Here is a 21,909-nt window from a genome sequence, read left to right as displayed (position 1 = left end):
CAGCTGGTGACTTGTGGGAGTCAGTCTGCAGCTCACCACACCTCAGCCAGTGGGATGTATCACCAGAGATTACAGAACCCCAGCCGAGTCTTCAGAGATGTCCTGCTCTCAGCAGAACAGCTTCTTCCAGAGCAGTGGCGGAGCAGGGTGGGGGCGGTCCGCACTGGGTGTCATCCTGCGGGGGGGGGGGGGACATTCACTGTAGGCTTGGGAAGCTGGGAGTCATGGGCGGGCGCTCCCGGCTGGAGGAGGCAGGCAGGGGAGAGGATGGGAAGGAGGCAGGTGAGCAAAGAACGGAGGGGGGCAGGAAGGGGAGAGGAAGGAAGCGGGATCGGTGGGGGCGCCTTTCATTCTGCCTGGAAGACCAGCGCCTACAGCTGGACTATCAAGTGGATTGAAAGGGTCACTTTGGGGGCAGCGCTGCAAATGCAGAAGGGATCTTGGCCGGTTTCTAAAAAGGGAAAGTGAGTTTCCCTCTGACAACCGCTTTCTGCCTCCCCTCTGCAAAGCTCCACATGTTTCCGCCCAACCCTCTCCTCAGCCAACCCCCCACTTAGAAGCCACTCTTGGGTTATTGACTTCTGTGTGCTTGTGTATCTGTGTCTCCCGTGTGGGGTTCCTCTCTGCGTAAAGTCTTCAAGCTGTGCCTGTGTGCGTCAAAATTTCTCTTTCCCCCCACCTCCAGTCTCCGTTGTTGTGTGTCCTGGCTGAGAGGAAAAACAGAAGACGGGGGGCCATCGGTCAGGGATAGTCTACTTGAGATTCCTGCATTGCCCCAGGGGGTTGGCTTGATGACCCTCAGGGGTCCCTTCCAGCTCCACTCTTCTCTGGTGCAGGCTTGTGCAGATTTTTAGGTACAAGTTGGATGCAAGGGGTGCAGCCCATCTTATGCACCGCCGGCTCAGGAAGAAGTCCCACTGATCATGATGAGACTCGCAGGTGAGTAAATTGCTGCTGTGCAGGCCTGCTGTTTAAGTAAATGTTTTCCTTTTCAGAGCATGGTGAAATTGTGGGAATGTTCAGGGCTGCAGGAGAGGATATATTGTGAGATTATATCCTAATCCAACTTGTGCTAACAAGTTCCCAAAATATCAGCAGAGTTTATAACATTCCCCTTTTTAAGTTCGCAACGGTAACGTCTGCACAGGTTCGCTAGAACCTCTATAATAATTACTCTGGTAATTTCCCCTTTTGTTCCCTCTTAAAATACAAGACACGACACAGTCTTTACAAAAGTATAAAAGAGTTTACTCACGTTCTGTATCACAATATGATCCCAGAAGGCAGACAGGCTTAAAAAGGTAAAACACACTTAGAATCTATCTTATAGGAAGATAGTCCTTTCCTCTCTTGGCTGAGAGCCAAGAGGGCATCCTGCTTCTTCGAAAGGTGATGGCAGACAGAGAGAGAGATGGCTGCCTGCCCTGTGCTTTTATCATTTACCTGCACAGGTGAGGCCACACCAACCTCTGGTCACATGCGGAGGAAGTCTGTTCCAGGAAGTTTACCTGCTTGCTGGACAGACATCCCTCCCCATGTCTTAACATGTAAACTCTAGGAATGTTGTCATTGACTGCTCCTGTGTTTTACATCCCACATACCCCTTCTCAGGCAATACAACATATACAAAACATAAACAACTTTATTCAACCACCCAGAGTCCCAGCTTGACACGTAGATTCTGGGAACCCTCTCTTGGTTGGAGTTTCGTCAGGATGTCAGCAGTCATCTCTTGGGCGCTGCAGTAGGATAGTTCCACAAGTCCATCCTGGATCATCTGGCATAAGTAGTGGTATTTAACCCCAATGTGTTTTGTTCTGGCTAGGAACTTCTCACTCTGCGTCAGCTTCAGGCAACTTTGGTTGTCCTCCAGCAAGCTGACAAGTTCTTTTCTCACCAACCCAAAGTCCTTTATGAGTTGATCAAGCCAGGCGATCTCTCTGCAGGCTTCTGTTGCTGCGATGTATTCTGATTCTGTGGAAGATAACGTTACACAGCTCTGTTTATAACTGCCCCATGCGACAGGTCCATCCCCAAACATAAAAACATGACCACTTGTTGATTTATAATCAGCATTATCCCCAGCCCAATCCGCATCAGTATACCCAACCAACTTAGGGTCTCTGACGGCTGGTAACCTTAATTTACAATTCATGGTACCCTTCAAATATCGCACCACCCTCTTTACACCTGCCCAATCATGCTCAGTGGGAGAATTCACTTTTCTGCTAAGAATCCCCACAGCATTAGCTAAGTCAGGTCTACATGTGGTAACTAAATACAAAAGTTTACCAATCGCCGACCTGTAGTCATTGTTGTCTGGCAACTGCTTCGAATCCTGCTGATTCTTCAGGAAGTCAGTAGGCATCGGTGTAGCAACTGGATGTGCGTCTTGCATCTGCATGTGCTCAACTAGCTCGTGGATCTTCTGTCTTTGGCTGAGAAGAAATGAGCCGTCCTCTTCTCTTTCCACCTGGATCCCAAGGTAGTACTGGACATCTCCTAGCTCCTAGCTCCTTGACCTCCACCTCTTTGCTAAGGTGTTTTACTATCTGTGTATAGTCTCTCTCACTAGCTGTGGCAATAATCAGGTCATCAACAAATGCTAGGATATATGAGAATTGTCCATTATTTGACTTACTGTACAAGCACTTGTCAGCGTCGCCTTGCTTGTACCCAAGTTGCGTCAGCATTTTATGCAACTTCTGGTTCCAGGCTCTAGCAGCCTGTTTAAGTCCATAAAGTCCTTTCTGGATTTTGCACACTAAATGTGCCTCATGTGGTTTTACAAAACCTTTGGGCTGTTTCATGCAAATTTCCTCAGAAATCTGCCCATGTAGAAAAGCGGTAGCAATGTCAATGTGTTTCACTCTCATTTTCTTGGAGGCTGCAATGCTTAAAAGCATTCTTACGCTGCTGTACCTCACAGTTGGTGCAAAAACTTCATCATAGTCTTCACCAAAACGTTGTGAAAATCCCTGTGCTACAAGTCTAGCTTTGTAGCGCTGCACTTCTCCTTCTGACCCCTTCTTAACCTTGAAAACCCATTTACTGCCAATGGCCTTCTTACCGGGAGGCAGCTCAGTGAGTGTCCAGGTCTTGTTCTGATGCAGTGCATCCATCTCCTCCTGCGCGGCCTTCCTCCAGAGACTGGCTTCTGCAGCTGGCATCTCCTGTATCTCTTCCCAAGTGGAAGGTTCCTGCGGTAACACCGACCCTGCAAAGTAGTTACAGATAGGTAGCCGTGTTGGTCTGCCATAGTCAAAACAAAACAAATTCCTTACAGTAGCACCTTAAAGACCAACTAAGTCAGTTCTTGGTATGAGCTTTCGTGTGCATGCACACTTCTTCAGATACACAGAAAAGGGTGTATCTGAAGAAGTGTGCATGCACACGAAAGCTCATACCAAGAACTGACTTAGTTGGCCTGCAAAGTAGGACAGTCGTAATGGTGGGACACCTCTGTTGGTTCTGGATGAGCGTCTGACCTCTGGTTCTGTGACCGCATCAGCTTCCTCATCCTCCTGCAACGCTGGCGTGTCCCCATCTGAGTCCTCCTCTTCGTCTCTGGTGAGGCCAGGGTTCTGGTCCTCTGCGTCTTCTGGTGCGTCGTCTGTAGGGGGCGCTGTTACACTTGAAGGCAGATTAGTACTTTGTGGGGTCTCAAAAGGGAAATATACAAACTCTTGAGTCCTTTCTGAGTCATCGGAAGAATCCACAACAGTGTTCTTAGTGTCTACTTTTCCATATTCATCAAAATAAACCGCATGGTATGCATTTGTCTTACCAGGTTGTAAGTCCAAAATTCTGTACCCTTTGCCTCCAGAGGCGTATCCCACCAGGATACCTGCTTTTGCCCTGGAGTCAAGCTTGTGTCTGTGTTCCTTGGGCACGTGGAAGTAACACGGACTCCCAAACACACGTATGTGCGACAGATTGGGGGCTTTCCCATTCCAAAGTTCAAATGGTGTGCGCTCTGCTCCTTTAGTTGGCAGTCTATTCTGTAAATAGACCGACGTGTATACTCCTTCGGCCCACAGCTTCTGTGGCAAACATGCATCCTTTAGCATGCACCTTGTCATGTCCATAATGGACCTAAACTTTCTCTCAGCTATGGCATTCTGCTGTGGTGTGTAAGGAATTGTGGTTACGTGTGCAATTCCTTCCTTGGCCAGGAGAGCCTGCATTTCATTTGAGCAGTACTCACCTCCATTGTCGCTCATTAACACAGCTGGAGCTCTCTGGAATTTATTCTTGACCATGGCAATGTATTCCTGGAGCTTGTCCACTGTCTCACTTTTCTCTTTGAGGAAATATACAACACAAAATCTTGAAAAGTCATACAGAAATATTAAAATATATGTATTCTTTCCCAGTGAGGGAACATTCATGGGTCCACATATGTCAGTGTGCACTATGTCAAGCACTTTGTTGCTTCTTTGTTCAGCACAACGTGGAAATGAAGGTTTTACAGCCTTCTCAGTAATACAGCTTACACACTTTGCTGGAGCTTTGTTGCTCTGCTTTACCTGCAAACCTCCTACAAGATCTCTTTTCTGTAGATCCAGAATGACGTTGGTATCTCTGTGTCCAAGCCTTCTGTGCCATAGGTCCAGATCTGCCTCATCGTTCTGGCTGGAATATGCCACTTTTGCAGACTGGTTCTCTGAAATATCAAGCTCATATACACCATTTATCAGCTTTGCTTGAGCAAACACTTTGCCATTTTTAGTCACACTACATTCTCCATTTCCAAATGTGATCTGGAAACCTTTCTTGTCCAAAGTGGACACGCTGATTAAATTGCAGCTCAGCTCTGGTACATACAAAACTCTAGACATTGTGTTCTCAATGCATTCATTGTTTATGTCGCATTTCAGACTCATGGAACCTGCACCTATTGCTTTAACAATGTTGCCATCTGCAATTTCAATTTCAGATCCTTCTTCATCATTTATCTCATTAAAATAGTCCTTTTTATGACAAAAGTGGGAAGATGCACCTGAATCCAAAATCCATTTATTACGTTTACTCTCACGATTCTGGACAGTTAAATTCCTTTCTTGCAGTAGCCATGTGCATTCACATTTCCCCTTCTTTTCCCCCTTTTGGCTGAAAGGGGTGGGGTTTCTTTGCTTTAGGAGCTTTGCAGTTCTTTGCAATGTGTCCTTCTTTGTTACAATTGAAACAAATCACTTTCTTAGGCATCTCTTTGGCCTTTGTAAATTGCCTAGATGCATAACCACTGTCTTTGCTTCTAGCATTTCTCACTGGAGATTCAGCTCTATCTCTGCATTCTTCTTTTAAATAACCAATCAAGTCTTTAAAAATCAGGCCTTCTCTATGGTCCATCAAGCTTACAAAAGCGCTAAAACGTGGTCCAAGTGATGATAACAAAAATGCTATCTTTGTATCATCATCAAAAGCTTTGGGAGTCAGATCAATCCTCTGAATAATCTCAGTAAACTTAGAATCATAGAATCATAGAATCATAGAGTTGGAAGAGACCAAAAGGGCCAACGAGTCCAACCTCCTGCCAAGCAGGAAACACCATCAGAGCACTCCTGACATATGGTTGTCAAGCCTCTGCTTAAAGACCTCCAAAGAAGGAGACTCCACCACACTCCTTGGCAGCAAATTCCACTGTCAAACAGCTCTTACTGTCAGGAAGTTCTTCCTAATGTTTAGGTGGAATCTTTTTTCTTGTAGTTTGGAACCATTGCTCCGTGTCCGCTTCTCTGGAGCAGCAGAAAACAACCTTTCTCCCTCCTCTATGTGACATCCTTTTATATATTTGAACATGGCTATCATATCACCCCTTAACCTCCTCTTCTCCAGGCTAAACATGCCCAGCTCCCTTAGCCGTTCTTCATAAGGCATCGTTTCCAGGCCTTTGACCATTTTGGTTGCCCTCCTCTGGACACGTTCCAGTTTGTCCGTGTCCTTCTTGAACTGTGGTGCCCAGAACTGGACACAGTACTCCAGGTGAGGTCTGACCAGAGCAGAATACAGTGGCACTATTACTTCCCTTGATCTAGATGCTATACTCCTATTGATGCAGCCCAGAATTGCATTGGCTTTTTTAGCTGCCGCGTCACACTGTTGGCTCATGTCAAGTTTGTGGTCAACCAAGACTCCTAGATCCTTTTCACATGTACTGCTCTCAAGCCAGGTGTCACCCATCTTGTATTTGTGCCTCTCATTTTTTTTGCCCAAGTGCAATACTTTACATTTCTCCCTATTAAAATTCATCTTGTTTGTTTTGGCCCAGTTCTCTAATCTGTCAAGGTCATTTTGAAGTGTGATCCTGTCCTCTGGGGTGTTAGCCACCCCTCCCAGTTTGGTGTCATCTGCAAATTTGATCAGGATGCCCTTGAGTCCATCATCCAAGTCGTTGATAAAGATGTTGAATAAGACCGGGCCCAAGACAGAACCCTGTGGCACCCCACTAGTCACTCTTCTCCAGGATGAAGAGGAACCATTGATGAGCACCCTTTGGGTTCGGTCAGTCAGCCAGTTACAAATCCACTGAGTGGTAGCATAGTCAAGTCCGCATTTTACCAGCTTCTTTACAAGAATATCATGGGGCACCTTGTCAAATGCCTTGCTGAAATCAAGGTAGGCTACATCCACTGCGTTCCCTTCATCTACCAGGCTTGTAATTCTGTCAAAAAACGAGATCAGGTTAGTCTGACATGACTTATTTTTCAGAAATCCATGCTGACTATTGGTGATCACAGTATTCCTTTCTAGGTGCTCACAGACTGTTTGCTTGTTGATGTGCTCTGTGAATTCCTCTTTTGAATTCATCCTCAATCTGGTTAATTTACACATCAAGTTTCTGTAGCAGTTTATGCTAGATTCTCCATATAAGATTTGAGATGCATCATCTGTACTATTTATTAATGATAGCTGCTCATCATGAAGTCCACTCAAAATTATGTGTCTAGCTTCGCTGTTCATGCGCTTCCAAGCACTTATCTTGGCTAAATCCCCCTCAGACGATCCTGTAGGTTGAGGGTTTAAAGCTTCCAAAATGTGCTTATAATCTAAACATGCTATCAAGCGCTGCTTCCAGTGTATGAAATTGCATTCATTCAGCACAGGCATTCCTAGCTTTGCATCACGATCAAAAGCTGCCCTAGCCATCTTAAAATTGAAAAATTTGAAAATTCTTCGAAATTCTAAATTTCTCAAAATTTTAAAATCAAAAATCTCAAAATACAAAACAATTCTTCACTGCTTTGGGTCACTGTGAGCTCTGAGGGAAGGGGGGCGGGTTTGCTTAATCCCCACTGCACAATGGAACAAAGGACCATGTGCTTACCAGGAAGTTAACTCAGAAAAATACTACTCAACTCAAAATCACAATCCAACGCAATCCTTCAAAAATACGCAAAAAATATGCATGGGAATTTGTGGGAATGTTCAAGGGTGCAGGAGAGGATATATTGTGAGATTATATTCTAATCCAACTTGTGCTAATAAGTTCCCAAAATATCAGCAGAGTTAAATACATTCCCCTTTTAAGTTTGCAATGGTAATGTCTGCACAGGTTCGCTAGAACCTCTATAATAATTACACTGGTAATTTACCCTTTTGTTCCCTCTTAAAATACAAGACACGACACAGTCTTCATAAAAGTATAAAAGAGTTTACTCACGTTCTGTTCACAATATGATCCCAGAAGGCAGACAGCCTTAAAAATGTAAAATACATATAGAATCTGTCTTATAGGAAGATAGTCCTTTCCTCCTCTCTTGGCTGAGAGCCAAGAGGGCATCCTGCTTCTTCGAAGGTAGATGGCAGAGAGAGAGAGATGGCTGCCTGCCCTGTGCTTTTATCATTTACCTGCACAGGTGAGGCCACACCAACCTCTGGTCACATGCGGAGGAAGTCTGTCCCCAGGAAGTTTACTTGCTTGCTGCACAAACATCCCTCCCCATGTCTTAACATGTACACTCTAGGAATGTTGTCATTGACTGCTCCTGTGTTTTACATCCCACAGAAATCCCTATGACTAAAACCTCCCCTTCCGTAGTTTCTGTCAGGAGTTCAGCCTACACTCGAGTAGCACCCTGGCAGAGACACGTGCCCAACTGGCATGTTCCCTCCCTCCTGGTCGATCGTTTGGGAGCTTCATAAGCTTTCTTCAGCCCGAACATCACAGCGACCGATGCCAAGCGACACCGGCAACCTTAGGGATCCGCAGAGTTTGTGCATCATGCGTGACAGACCTCAGCAACTCAGCATTTTGGCTAATCGACTTTATTTACATATAAACACACACATGGAGCACTGCAACATGACTCCCTCTCTCTCTAGCATCAGACAGCAAAGAGAAAAAGAACAAAGGACAATAGTCCCACTTCATGGAACACAGGAACACAAACGTCCTGTCGCCGTCACTTCCCACTCTGTGGAGTCAAAACATAGACAACAATCCCATGACTGCAATCATGGAGCTACAATTCTAACAGTTTCAAGCACTCCTACAGGTTCCGCAGAATATCTGTACTGCATTGTTTAGTGTGGCAGCACCTGCCCTTTGGAACTCCCCGCCTCTTGCAACAAAGCACGTGCCTTTGCTAGACGCTTTTCAGGCACCTGCTAAAAGCATTCTTGTTTAGGCAAGCATACCTAGAAGCTTAGGAAGTTGAAGTAATTTTCATCTCTTTTAATATTTTAGCTTTTGTATGTTTTAAAGTAGGATTGTTATTTTTTCTTGATTTGACTGCTGTGGTGGTTTTTTTGTTTTTTGTTTTGGTAAACCACTTTGCAGGCTTTTTAAAATAAATTTTATTAATTTATTTTTTATTATGTTGGTAGACTCTAAAAAAGCTTTTGATAACGTGTCCTGGAAGTTTATGAAAAAATTAATGGAAGAAATCGGACTGGGAGAAAATATTTGTAAAGGAATAAATGCCATCTATTCGGAACAATATGCAAAATTGATCATCAACGGAAGAATTACTGAGGAGTGCAAAATAAACAAGGGAACCAGACAGGGCTGCCCACTGTCTCCACTGATATTTATCTTGGTGATGGAAGTCTTGAACAATCAGATAAGAAGGGATCAGCTTGTTAAAGGCATCACTCTGGGAAACAAAACATATAAAATTAAAGCTTTCGCGGACGATCTACTTGTTATGACTGAAAACCCTAAAGAAAGTCTCAAAAGAGTGCTGGAACTGATTAAAGAATTTGGAGAAGTGGCAGGCTTTAAGCTGAATATAACAAAAACAAAAATGCTTGCTAAAAATGTAACCACAGAAGAAAAGGACAACTTAGAAAAAATATTGGGCCTGAAAATCTCTTCAAAAGCGAAATACTTGGGTATTTGGATCACCCCCAAGAACATAAACTTATTTCAGGATAATTACACCAAAACTTGGCTAGAGATTAGAAAAAAACTTGGTAACCTGGAGTAAACTAAAATTAACATTTCTGGGTAGGATTTCCATTATAAAGATGAATGTGCTTCCAAAATTAATCTTTTTATTTCAAATGATTCCGATACTGGGTGAAGCAGGTTGTCTCAAGATATGGCAAAGAGAAATTTCCAAATTTATGTGGGAAGGGAAGAAACCTAGGATTAAACACCTGATCTTAATAGACATAAAAGAGAGAGGAGGCTTTTCCCTACCCGATCTAAAACTTTACTACGAGGCAGCCTGTTTCACCTGGCTAAAAGATTGGTGCACGTTGCAGGATCCGGACCTCCTGGACCTGGAAGGTTTTGACAACCGTTGGGGATGGCACGCCTACCTAATATATGGAAAAGCGAAAATTCATAAAAATTTTACCAACCATATAATAAGAAAGTCACTCTTTGCTGTATGGGAAAAATATAAAGACCTGATGGAGCCTAAAGTCCCGTGGTGGACTTCTCCAGTAGAAGCCATAGCAGTAAAACGGAAAAATACTCAGGAAAGCTGGCCAACATATAAAATACTTCTAAAAAATGAAGATAACCAAATAAAATTTTTTAAAAAATGAGGAAATAAGAGAACACATTTCAGACTGGTTCCAATACCATCAGTTATTTGAAAAATTTAAATCTGACAAACAAAAGGGGTTCTCAGTAGATATTTCCCGATTTGAATCTGATCTTGTAAATTCTAAAAGAAAAACTCTTTCCAAAACTTACTGACTCCTCCTTGACTGGACCGTCAAGGAGGAGGAGGTAACAGTGGCAATGGTGAGGTGGTCCCAGGATTTTGGCCATTCAATAACCATGGCCCAATGGGAAAATTTATGGAAGATCAATTGGAAATTCACAAACTGTTACACGATTACGCTGGCAGTCATCTTTGAGAATTCCTGGAGAACAGGCGAAGTCCCGGCAGACTGGAGGAGGGCAAATGTTGTCCCTATTTTCAAAAAGGGGAAAAGAGAGGACCCAAATAATTACCGCCCAGTCAGTCTGACATCAATACCAGGGAAGATTCTGGAGCAGATCATTAAGCAAACAGTCTGTGAGCACCTAGAAAGGAATACTGTGATCACCAATAGTCAGCATGGATTTCTGAAAAATAAGTCATGTCAGACTAACCTGATCTCGTTTTTTGACAGAATTACAAGCCTGGTAGATGAAGGGAACGCAGTGGATGTAGCCTACCTTGATTTCAGCAAGGCATTTGACAAGGTGCCCCATGATATTCTTGTAAAGAAGCTGGTAAAATGCGGACTTGACTATGCTACCACTCAGTGGATTTGTAACTGGCTGACTGACCGAACCCAAAGGGTGCTCATCAATGGTTCCTCTTCATCCTGGAGAAGAGTGACTAGTGGGGTGCCACAGGGTTCTGTCTTGGGCCCGGTCTTATTCAACATCTTTATCAACGACTTGGATGATGGACTCAAGGGCATCCTGATCAAATTTGCAGATGACACCAAACTGGGAGGGGTGGCTAACACCCCAGAGGACAGGATCACACTTCAAAACGACCTTGACAGATTAGAGAACTGGGCCAAAACAAACAAGATGAATTTTAATAGGGAGAAATGTAAAGTATTGCACTTGGGCAAAAAAAATGAGAGGCACAAATACAAGATGGGTGACACCTGGCTTGAGAGCAGTACATGTGAAAAGGATCTAGGAGTCTTGGTTGACCACAAACTTGACATGAGCCAACAGTGTGACGCGGCAGCTAAAAAAGCCAATGCAATTCTGGGCTGCATCAATAGGAGTATAGCATCTAGATCAAGGGAAGTAATAGTGCCACTGTATTCTGCTCTGGTCAGACCTCACCTGGAGTACTGTGTCCAGTTCTGGGCACCACAGTTCAAGAAAGACACTGACAAACTGGAACGTGTCCAGAGGAGGGCAACCAAAATGGTCAAAGGCCTGGAAACGATGCCTTATGAGGAACGGCTAAGGGAGCTGGGCATGTTTAGCCTGGAGAAGAGGAGGTTAAGGGGTGATATGATAGCCATGTTCAAATATATAAAAGGATGTCACATAGAGGAGGGAGAAAGGTTGTTTTCTGCTGCTCCAGAGAAGCGGACACGGAGCAATGGTTCCAAACTACAAGAAAAAAGATTCCACCTAAACATTAGGAAGAACTTCCTGACAGTAAGAGCTGTTTGACAGTGGAATTTGCTGCCAAGGAGTGTGGTGGAGTCTCCTTCTTTGGAGGTCTTTAAGCAGAGGCTTGACAACCATATGTCAGGAGTGCTCTGATGGTGTTTCCTGCTTGGCAGGGGGTTGGACTCGATGGCCCTTGTGGTCTCTTCCAACTCTATGATTCTATGATTCTATGATTCTCTATGATTCTATGATTCTATGATTAGAGAGAACTTTCAAAAAATGCAACATCGATGGTAAACTTTCAAAAATGTATAAAAATGTGTCAAGTAATTGTTGGAGATGCGGAGACTCAGGAACATTCTACCATATGTGGTGGACATGTAGGAAAATACAGGTATTCTGGGAGAGTATACATGCAGAACTGCAAAAAATGCTAAAGATCTCTTTCAATAAAAAACCAGAGGCCTACCTCCTGGGAATAACAGATTTGGATATTCCACAAAAGAGGAAGGGTATCTTTTTATATGCAACGGCGGCAGCAAGAGTTTTGATCGCAGCAAAACGGAAGAGTAATGAAATCCCCTCTATACAAGATTGGATCCAAAAGCTGACAGAATATGCCGAATTAGATGGTTTATCAGAAAAAATAAAGAATAAAACAAAACAGGAATTTGTTTCTAAATGGGAGGTTTTCAAAGAATATCTGAAAAATAAATATAGTAGTTTAAATTCTGTTGCAGCATTCGAGGAACTTCAGTAATAGTTGCTAGGTAGATAGAAGAAATTAGATTTATTGAGAATAAGTTTAATTATGAAAAAAATGTGTATTGGCAATAAGTAATATGAATTTGAAATATGGAATAGACGGGAAGTTGGGTCTTTAGTGTTAAGACCAATAGATGTTTTATTGTTTGCCAAGAAAATTATGTGTCTATGGTTATTTTTGTAATTTGTGTGTAATTTGGTATTTGTGTTTTTTTTGTGTGTTTTTTTATCTTGTTGTATAAATAAATATTTTTTAAAAAGAAGCAATAGTAAAGGTAAAGGGACCCCTGACCATTTGGTCCAGTCGTGACAGACTCTGGGGTTGCGGCGCTCATCTCGCTTTACTGGCCGAGGGAGCCGGTGTACAGCTTCCAGGTTATGTTGCTAGCATGACAAAGCCGCTTCTGGCGAACCAGAGCAGCGCACAGAAACGCCGTTTACCTTCCCGCCGGAGCGGTACCTATTTATCTACTTGCACTTTGATGTGCTTTTGAACAAAGAAGCAATACATAGAACTAATAAGAGAAATATATAGGGAAATATATATCCCCCCCATTTTCTTTATTTTTCCTTCTCCTCCTCCTGCTGCTGCTCCTCCTCCTCCTCGTATTCCTCACCTGAAGGAAAAGCCAAAGAACCACCATTAAAATTGGTGCCTGGTATGTGCAACCATATGCTGTATTTTTATTCTTTTTGGCAAGAAAATGGGCACACAAGGAGGCAGCAAACCTTTGTGCCCTTCAGAGGCACATGCACAGTCTGCTACTGGCCTCTGGTCTCCTGCGCATGGGGTGGGGGTGGGGGGGAGGCCACCCCTTCCACGCAGTGAAGGCGACCCTGGCATGGCTACCAGCTGCCCACAAAGGCGCACTGAACTGGGCTCCAGACATGGCCAGCGCTCATCAGGGATGATGGGACTTGAAACCCATTGGGAGGGAGGGCCATGTGAAGACAGGATTCTCAAAAATACCTCTTGCTCGCGGCTCCTGGAGTGTTGCTGGCAACGCCTGGAGTTTCTCTTCAAGCTCCCGGAGCTTCACAAGGAATGTTTGAGTTTCCTTAAATACTGTTTCAGCTGCATGCCACACCTCAGCCAAAAGAGCTGCCATCACTCAAAAAAAGAAGGGAGCATCTGTGCACGTCATTCCGGTCAAGTTGCACCAAAGTGGGACTTGTTCATCTGAGCCCCACAGGCTGTTTTTTTTTAATTGTTTGACTGGGGTTGTTTGTTGGTTTTTCTTTAATTTGGGGCAAGGCCTTTTAATGTGCCCTTTCAATCCCCAAGAGCCAGCACTGTAAATCAGTTTTAAGGGAGTCTTACAACCACAGCTGCCGCCACCCATAAAGGCTTTTAAAACTTATTTAATATATTTTTTTAAAAGTTAACCTTGTAATTCCTAAATCATTTTAAACACTTTGAAATACTTTCTAAAATTCTGCTAACATTTATGTAAATGATGTACCGTATTTTTCGCCCCATAGGACGCACTTTTTCCCCTCCAAAAATGAAGGGGAAATGTGTGTGCGTCCTATGGGGCGAATGCAGGCTTTCGCTGAAGCCTGGAGAGCGAGAGGCATCGGTGCACACCGACCCCTCTCGCTCTCCAGGCTTCAGGAAGCTATCCGCAAGCCTTGCAAGCCCTGCGGGAGTTCCCAGGGCTCACAAGGCTTGCAGGCAGCAGCCTGCCACCCGAAGCACGGGGAGCCCTCCGGAGAGCTCCCTGTGCTTCGGGCGAGTGTCCGCAAGCCTCGCGCGCCTGGCGGGAGGTCCCGCTGAGCGTGCGAGGATTGGGGCGGCAGCCTGCCGCCCGAAGCACGGGGAGCCTTCCGGAGGACTCCCCGTGCTTCGGGCGAGGTTCCGCAAGCCTTGCGCGCCCGGCGGGAGGTCCCTGCTCCTCCACATGCAGCTGCTGGGTGACCTTGGGCCAGTCACACTTCTCTGAAGTCTCTTAGCCCCACTCACCTCACAGAGTGTTTGTTGTGGGGGAGGAAGGGAAAGGAGAATGTTAGCCGCTTTGAGACTCCTTAAAGGGAGTGAAAGGCGGGATATCAAATCCAAACTCTTCTTCTTCTTCTTCTTCCCGCCGAGCGCGCGAGGCTTGGGGCGGCAGCCTGCCACCCGAAGCACGGGGAGCCTTCCGGAGGACTCCCCGTGCTTCGGGCGAGTGTCCGCAAGCCTTGCGCGCCCGGCGGGAGGTCCCGCCGAGCACGCGAGGCTTGGGGAGGCAGCCTGCCGCCCAAAGCACGGAGAGCCCTCCGGAGGACTCCCTGTGCTTCGGGCGAGTGTCCGCAAGGCTTGGGGCGGCAGCCGCGGCTGGGGGGGAAATAAATTTTTTTTATTCATTCCCCCCCCCCAAAAAAACCCGAGGTGCGTCCTATGAGCCGGTGCGCCCTATAGGACGAAAAATACGGTAATAAAGGAACCCAAATGGCCAGATATTTCCCTGTTTCAGTTTTATCCCATAATGTATCCATTTTGCTACATGCCAACGATATGGTGTTGCACAAACGCAAGTGGGTATGAGGCGATTACTAAAGAACTTTGGGAGACTGTGTCGTAACAAAGATTTGAATACAAATTATTCCAAGACAAAAGCCGTAGTATTGGGGGCACAGCCCAGGAAGCAGAAATGGCTCCTAAATGGACAAGCCATTGAACAAGTCAGGCATTTCAACTACAGTGGTACCTCATGAGCAGAACGCAACCCGCGTCTGCTCGTGTGTGGGTCGCGAATTGCTGCTTCTGCGCATGCGCGTGACATCATTCTGAGCGTCTGCACATGCACGAGCAGCGAAACCCGTTCCGTTACTTCTGGGTCGCCGCGGGAGGCAACCTGAAAAGACGTAACCTGAACCGAGCATAACAAGAGGTATGACTGTATTTGAGGATTTGCTTCTCTGATAGGAGTACTTGGTGTCATCAGATGACAGCCTCGGCCTTGAAGGCATCAAGATCTGCACAAGCAATTCTTAGCTTTACCAGAACTGAAGGCGGCAATGGGATTGCCCCTGCTTCGAGAAGATATACAGTGGTACCTCGGAAGTCAAACGGAATCCACTCCAGAAGTCCGTTTGACTTCGAAAACATTCGGAAACCAAGGCGCGGCTTCCGATTGGCTGCAGGAGCTTCCTGCACTCAATCCAAAGCCGCGGAAGCCCCGTAGGACATTTGGGCTCCAAAGAGCATTCACAAACCGGAATACTCACTTCTGGGTTTGTGGCGTTCGGGAGCCAAAACATTCGATTCGCAAGGCATTTGGGATCCAAGGTATGACTGTATTGGTAAGGCGTCCCCACGGGTAACATGGGGGGGGGAGAACGATAGGAGGGGATCGGGAGAGACAGGGAAGCCCGGAGGGAACGCCCCACCTAGCCCAGGTCCGCCCCAAGCCAATATCACCAGCGGCTGGAGCAAAAGAGCAGAGGAACCGCACACCGGGGACCGGCTAGGGATAGAAGAACGCGGCGTGGACCCTCCCCTGCCAGTGCAGGGGGGCACAGCAAAAACCATGCTTTATTTTATTTAGTTTACTTTCAGTCCATTTCTTATCAGTATTTTCAAACCATATGAAGGACTGTAATGGGCCCATGGAGCCCATTTCCTGGAACCGCCGCCTCAGCCCTGATCTAGAGACCCGACACAAAGCCCTGGGGGTCCCACAGGAGAATTAAAACTGCCACTTTTTCGTGTTCCCTTCTCTCTCTCTCTCTCTCTCTCTCTCTCCTCCTTCTTCTTTAGTTATACACACAACCCTCCCTTATTATTAATACATTATTACTCATTATTCATCCATTTCTATTCACTTCTTACTCATTTACTCATCTTCATTATTATTACTCATTTTTCTCTTTTTTAAAAAAAAAGGTTTTTTTAATTTCTCATTAAAGAATTCTATATATATATCTACTTTTCAATCCCCCCCAGAACCCTGGCCTCACCAGAGACGAAGAGGAGGACTCAGATGGGGACACGCCAGCGTTGCAGGAGGATGAGGAAGCTGATGCGGTCACAGAACCAGAGGTCAGACGCTCATCCAGAACCAACAGAGGTGTCCCACCATTACGACTGTCCTACTTTGCAGGGTCGGCGTTACCGCAGGAACCTTCCACTTGGGAAGAGATACAGGAGATGCCAGCTGCAGAAGCCAGTCTCTGGAGGAAGGCCGCGCAGGAGGAGATGGATGCACTGCATCAGAACAAGACCTGGACACTCACTGAGCTGCCTCCCGGTAAGAAGGCCATTGGCAGTAAATGGGTTTTCAAGGTTAAGAAGGGGTCAGAAGGAGAAGTGCAGCGCTACAAAGCTAGACTTGTAGCACAGGGATTTTCACAACGTTTTGGTGAAGACTATGATGAAGTTTTTGCACCAACTGTGAGGTACAGCAGCGTAAGAATGCTTTTAAGCATTGCAGCCTCCAAGAAAATGAGAGTGAAACACATTGACATTGCTACCGCTTTTCTACATGGGCAGATTTCTGAGGAAATTTGCATGAAACAGCCCAAAGGTTTTGTAAAACCACATGAGGCACATTTAGTGTGCAAAATCCAGAAAGGACTTTATGGACTTAAACAGGCTGCTAGAGCCTGGAACCAGAAGTTGCATAAAATGCTGACGCAACTTGGGTACAAGCAAGGCGACGCTGACAAGTGCTTGTACAGTAAGTCAAATAATGGACAATTCTCATATATCCTAGCATTTGTTGATGACCTGATTATTGCCACAGCTAGTGAGAGAGACTATACACAGATAGTAAAACACCTTAGCAAAGAGGTGGAGGTCAAGGAGCTAGGAGCTAGGAGATGTCCAGTACTACCTTGGGATCCAGGTGGAAAGAGAAGAGGACGGCTCATTTCTTCTCAGCCAAAGACAGAAGATCCACGAGCTAGTTGAGCACATGCAGATGCAAGACGCACATCCAGTTGCTACACCGATGCCTACTGACTTCCTGAAGAATCAGCAGGATTCGAAGCAGTTGCCAGACAACAATGACTACAGGTCGGCGATTGGTAAACTTTTGTATTTAGTTACCACATGTAGACCTGACTTAGCTAATGCTGTGGGGATTCTTAGCAGAAAAGTGAATTCTCCCACTGAGCATGATTGGGCAGGTGTAAAGAGGGTGGTGCGATATTTGAAGGGTACCATGAATTGTAAATTAAGGTTACCAGCCGTCAGAGACCCTAAGTTGGTTGGGTATACTGATGCGGATTGGGCTGGGGATAATGCTGATTATAAATCAACAAGTGGTCATGTTTTTATGTTTGGGGATGGACCTGTCGCATGGGGCAGTTATAAACAGAGCTGTGTAACGTTATCTTCCACAGAATCAGAATACATCGCAGCAACAGAAGCCTGCAGAGAGATCGCCTGGCTTGATCAACTCATAAAGGACTTTGGGTTGGTGAGAAAAGAACTTGTCAGCTTGCTGGAGGACAACCAAAGTTGCCTGAAGCTGACGCAGAGTGAGAAGTTCCTAGCCAGAACAAAACACATTGGGGTTAAATACCACTACTTATGCCAGATGATCCAGGATGGACTTGTGGAACTATCCTACTGCAGCGCCCAAGAGATGACTGCTGACATCCTGACGAAACTCCAACCAAGAGAGGGTTCCCAGAATCTACGTGTCAAGCTGGGACTCTGGGTGGTTGAATAAAGTTGTTTATGTTTTGTATATGTTGTATTGCCTGAGAAGGGGTATGTGGGATGTAAAACACAGGAGCAGTCAATGACAACATTCCTAGAGTTTACATGTTAAGACATGGGGAGGGATGTCTGTCCAGCAAGCAGGTAAACTTCCTGGAACAGACTTCCTCCGCATGTGACCAGAGGTTGGTGTGGCCTCACCTGTGCAGGTAAATGATAAAAGCACAGGGCAGGCAGCCATCTCTCTCTCTGTCTGCCATCACCTTTCGAAGAAGCAGGATGCCCTCTTGGCTCTCAGCCAAGAGAGGAAAGGACTATCTTCCTATAAGATAGATTCTAAGTGTGTTTTACCTTTTTAAGCCTGTCTGCCTTCTGGGATCATATTGTGATACAGAACGTGAGTAAACTCTTTTATACTTTTGTAAAGACTGTGTCGTGTCTTGTATTTTAAGAGGGAACAAAAGGGGAAATTACCAGAGTAATTATTATAGAGGTTCTAGCGAACCTGTGCAGACGTTACCGTTGCGAACTTAAAAAGGGGAATGTTATAAACTCTGCTGATATTTTGGGAACTTGTTAGCACAAGTTGGATTAGGATATAATCTCACAATATATCCTCTCCTGCAGCCCTGAACATTCCCACAATTTCACCATGCTCTGAAAAGGAAAACATTTACTTAAACAGCAGGCCTGCACAGCAGCAATTTACTCACCTGCGAGTCTCATCATGATCAGTGGGACTTCTTCCTGAGCCGGCGGTGCATAAGATGGGCTGCACCCCTTGCATCCAACTTGTACCTAAAAATCTGCACAAGCCTGCACCAGAGAAGAGTGGAGCTGGAAGGGACCCCTGAGGGTCATCAAGCCAACCCCCTGGGGCAATGCAGGAATCTCAAGTAGACTATCCCTGACCGATGGCCCCCCGTCTTCTGTTTTTCCTCTCAGCCAGGACACACAACAACGGAGACTGGAGGTGGGGGGAAAGAGAAATTTTGACGCACACAGGCACAGCTTGAAGACTTTACGCAGAGAGGAACCCCACACGGGAGACACAGATACACAAGCACACAGAAGTCAATAACCCAAGAGTGGCTTCTAAGTGGGGGGTTGGCTGAGGAGAGGGTTGGGCGGAAACATGTGGAGCTTTGCAGAGGGGAGGCAGAAAGCGGTTGTCAGAGGGAAACTCACTTTCCCTTTTTAGAAACCGGCCAAGATCCCTTCTGCATTTGCAGCGCTGCCCCCAAAGTGACCCTTTCAATCCACTTGATAGTCCAGCTGTAGGCGCTGGTCTTCCAGGCAGAATGAAAGGCGCCCCCACCGATCCCGCTTCCTTCCTCTCCCCTTCCTGCCCCCCTCCGTTCTTTGCTCACCTGCCTCCTTCCCATCCTCTCCCCTGCCTGCCTCCTCCAGCCGGGAGCGCCCGCCCATGACTCCCAGCTTCCCAAGCCTACAGTGAATGTCCCCCCCCCCCCCGCAGGATGACACCCAGTGCGGACCGCCCCCACCCTGCTCCGCCACTGCTCTGGAAGAAGCTGTTCTGCTGAGAGCAGGACATCTCTGAAGACTCGGCTGGGGTTCTGTAATCTCTGGTGATACATCCCACTGGCTGAGGTGTGGTGAGCTGCAGACTGACTCCCACAAGTCACCAGCTGAGAGGTCCATGGTCCAGATGCCACTACACCCCTAGGTGCTGAAAAGTACCAACTTCAATGGCTCTGAAAGGAAATCAGACAAATTCAACCTTGAGATTTCTATGCTGTCCATTGGACTGGGTTGCCCCAGCCATTCTGGGCGCTGCCAGCAAATTGAAACATCCAAAAGAGTAAAACACCCCAAAATCTTTCCTGTACCGAAGCCAATTGGATTGACTGTTGAATCTTCTTCCAAGTACTTTGGAAAGGACAGGAGCTTTCCCTGCACTTGAGAGCAGTCAGCTAACGTAGGGGTACAGGCCAGGCCACAGGGCACTCCCAGCTCAATCCCCTCACCTCAGCATCGGCCGCCTGAGGCAGCTGCCTCACTCTGGCTCATCAGAGGTCTGGCCCTGCTTGGGAATATGAGTGGGAGAGGGCCATTGCACTCAGGTCCTGCTGATGGGCTTGCTGTGAGCCTCTGCTGGGCAACTATGGGGAACAAGGTGCTGGACTAGATCATCCACTGGTCTAATCCAGAAGGACTGTTCTTACATCCGGGCTGGACTGGAGGCAACTCCAACTTGCAAAAAGCCCTGGAACACCAAGAATTGCAGACTCCCACACTCGCAAGCAAATGAGCTATTGCTTCGCTTCTTAAAAGAAAAGAAAAAACAAACCCCTTTTGCCAAGCTTGGAGACCACGTCCAGTAGCAAACAGACCAATGAAAGTTGCACTTTTGCGTGGGTAGGAAGGGTGTCATTTTCCTTGGGCTGATTTAGGTCCTCGGCTTTTAGACACCAGAACTGGCACAAACAGGGGTGGAACTCTGCTTCAGTTCAAAGGGAGGTATGATTGGCAGGCAAGGTGACACAGCCAGTTATGTGGAAGGGAGGAGGAGGAGGGTGGCGAGGTCACAAGGGAGGAAAGAGCTCTGCACCTCAGCTCGGAATTGTTTTGGAAGAGTGGAGGGGAACAGAGGAAACCTTTCTTCCCTTTCAGTCTTTTCTCCCCCCCCCCTTCTTTTTCCTTTTTTCCGTTTTTAAGAATATGCTATACGGAATTTCTGAGGGGGAAATTCGCTAGGGATCTCGCCTTCCCCAGAAACCCCTCCACATACCTAGGGCGCGAGACAATGAGCTCGAGAAAGCCCTTTCCTTCCCCTGTCGCACCAAGCACCACATCTTTTTTTATGAATAAAAGACCCTGCTTCCCTCTTTCTGGTATGAAACCGTATCAATATGAACGGGGACTTGGGAATGAACTCTGTATTTACATACTGCTGCGTATAGCCCAATCAAAAGCATCGGATTTGGACAGCTAGCCAATAGCGGATAGCGGCCTCTAGTGGACAGAATCTTTCTTGTGCCGCTGCCTGTTTCCGTTCTGCAGAGCAGCGGAGCTTCGCCAGCTTGACTGAGCTCCTGAGTGGCCGCCTGCTGAGAGAACAATGGACTCAGTCCATCAAAAGCCCATTAATTGGTTTCTATTGCAAAAAGTGATCCTTTGTTGCAAGAAATATGTCAAGCCACTTCCCTTATGGACTGCCAGCTTAGGAAAAGCCCCTCACTTCAGAAAATCCTCGAAAATCAACCCCCTGCATCAATTTCCTCCATTCCAATGCCATTCTTGCCCTTAAGGAAAGGACTCTTTCCCCTCTATCTCCCGCCATAATCCCTCAAGCGTGAGGACACGTGTACACCCAGGGAAGTGCCCAAAGGTGACAATTACTGAGCAGTTAGTTGGCCAAAGAAACCAAGAGCCCATCCCCAGACTTGCCCCAGGGTATGGATGTGCAGGACGGACGCGGGTGGCGCTGTGGTCTAAACCACAGAGCCTAGGGATTGCCGATCAGAAGGTCGGCAGTTCGAATCCCCGCGACAGGCTGAGCTCCAGTTGCTCGGTCCCAGCTCCTGCCAACCTAGCAGTTCAAAAGCACATCAAAGTGCAAGTAGATCAATAGGTGCCGCTCTGGCGGGAAGGTAAACGGCATTTCCGTGCGCAGCTCTGGTTCGCCAGAAGCGGCATAGTCATGCTGGCCACATGACCCGGAAGCTGTATGCCAGCTCCCTCGGCCAATAAAGCGAGATGAGCGCTGCAACCCCGAGTCGGTCACGACTGGACCTAATGGTCAGGGCTCCCTTTACCTTTAGCTTTACGTAAGAGGTGCCTGGACATGTTTGCCTGTGTTAAGCTTGTACTGAGTGAGAAGTATGGACATATTTGCCTATGGCCTGTCCACCGTCCCTCAGACCTGTGGGAATGTTCAGGGATGCAGGAGAGGATATATTGTCTGATTATATCCTCATCCAACTTGTGTTAACAAGTTCCA

The 21,909-nt window shown here is 46.4% G+C and overlaps 2 long non-coding RNA genes across 2 annotated transcripts in view; both read left to right on the top strand.

Annotated features, from left to right (window-relative positions):
- The window catches only part of LOC309333290, a 66,044-nt gene that overhangs the window by 23,256 nt on the left and 20,879 nt on the right, over positions 1-21,909 (top strand). The gene's annotated exons all lie outside the window — the stretch shown is intronic.
- The window catches only part of LOC309333280, a 35,015-nt gene that overhangs the window by 2,781 nt on the left and 10,325 nt on the right, over positions 1-21,909 (top strand). The window contains exon 2 of the long non-coding RNA XR_014152443.1: positions 18,090-18,130. This is a non-coding gene — a long non-coding RNA (uncharacterized lncRNA). The remainder of the gene's footprint in view (positions 1-18,089; positions 18,131-21,909) is intronic.

The sequence above is a fragment of the Podarcis erhardii genome, assembly GCF_964252035.2.
Source record: "Podarcis erhardii genome assembly, chromosome: W".
NCBI lineage: Eukaryota > Metazoa > Chordata > Lepidosauria > Squamata > Lacertidae > Podarcis > Podarcis erhardii.
The sequence above is the reverse complement of the archived record's forward strand: the minus strand, read 5'-3'. Positions and strand labels throughout refer to the sequence as shown.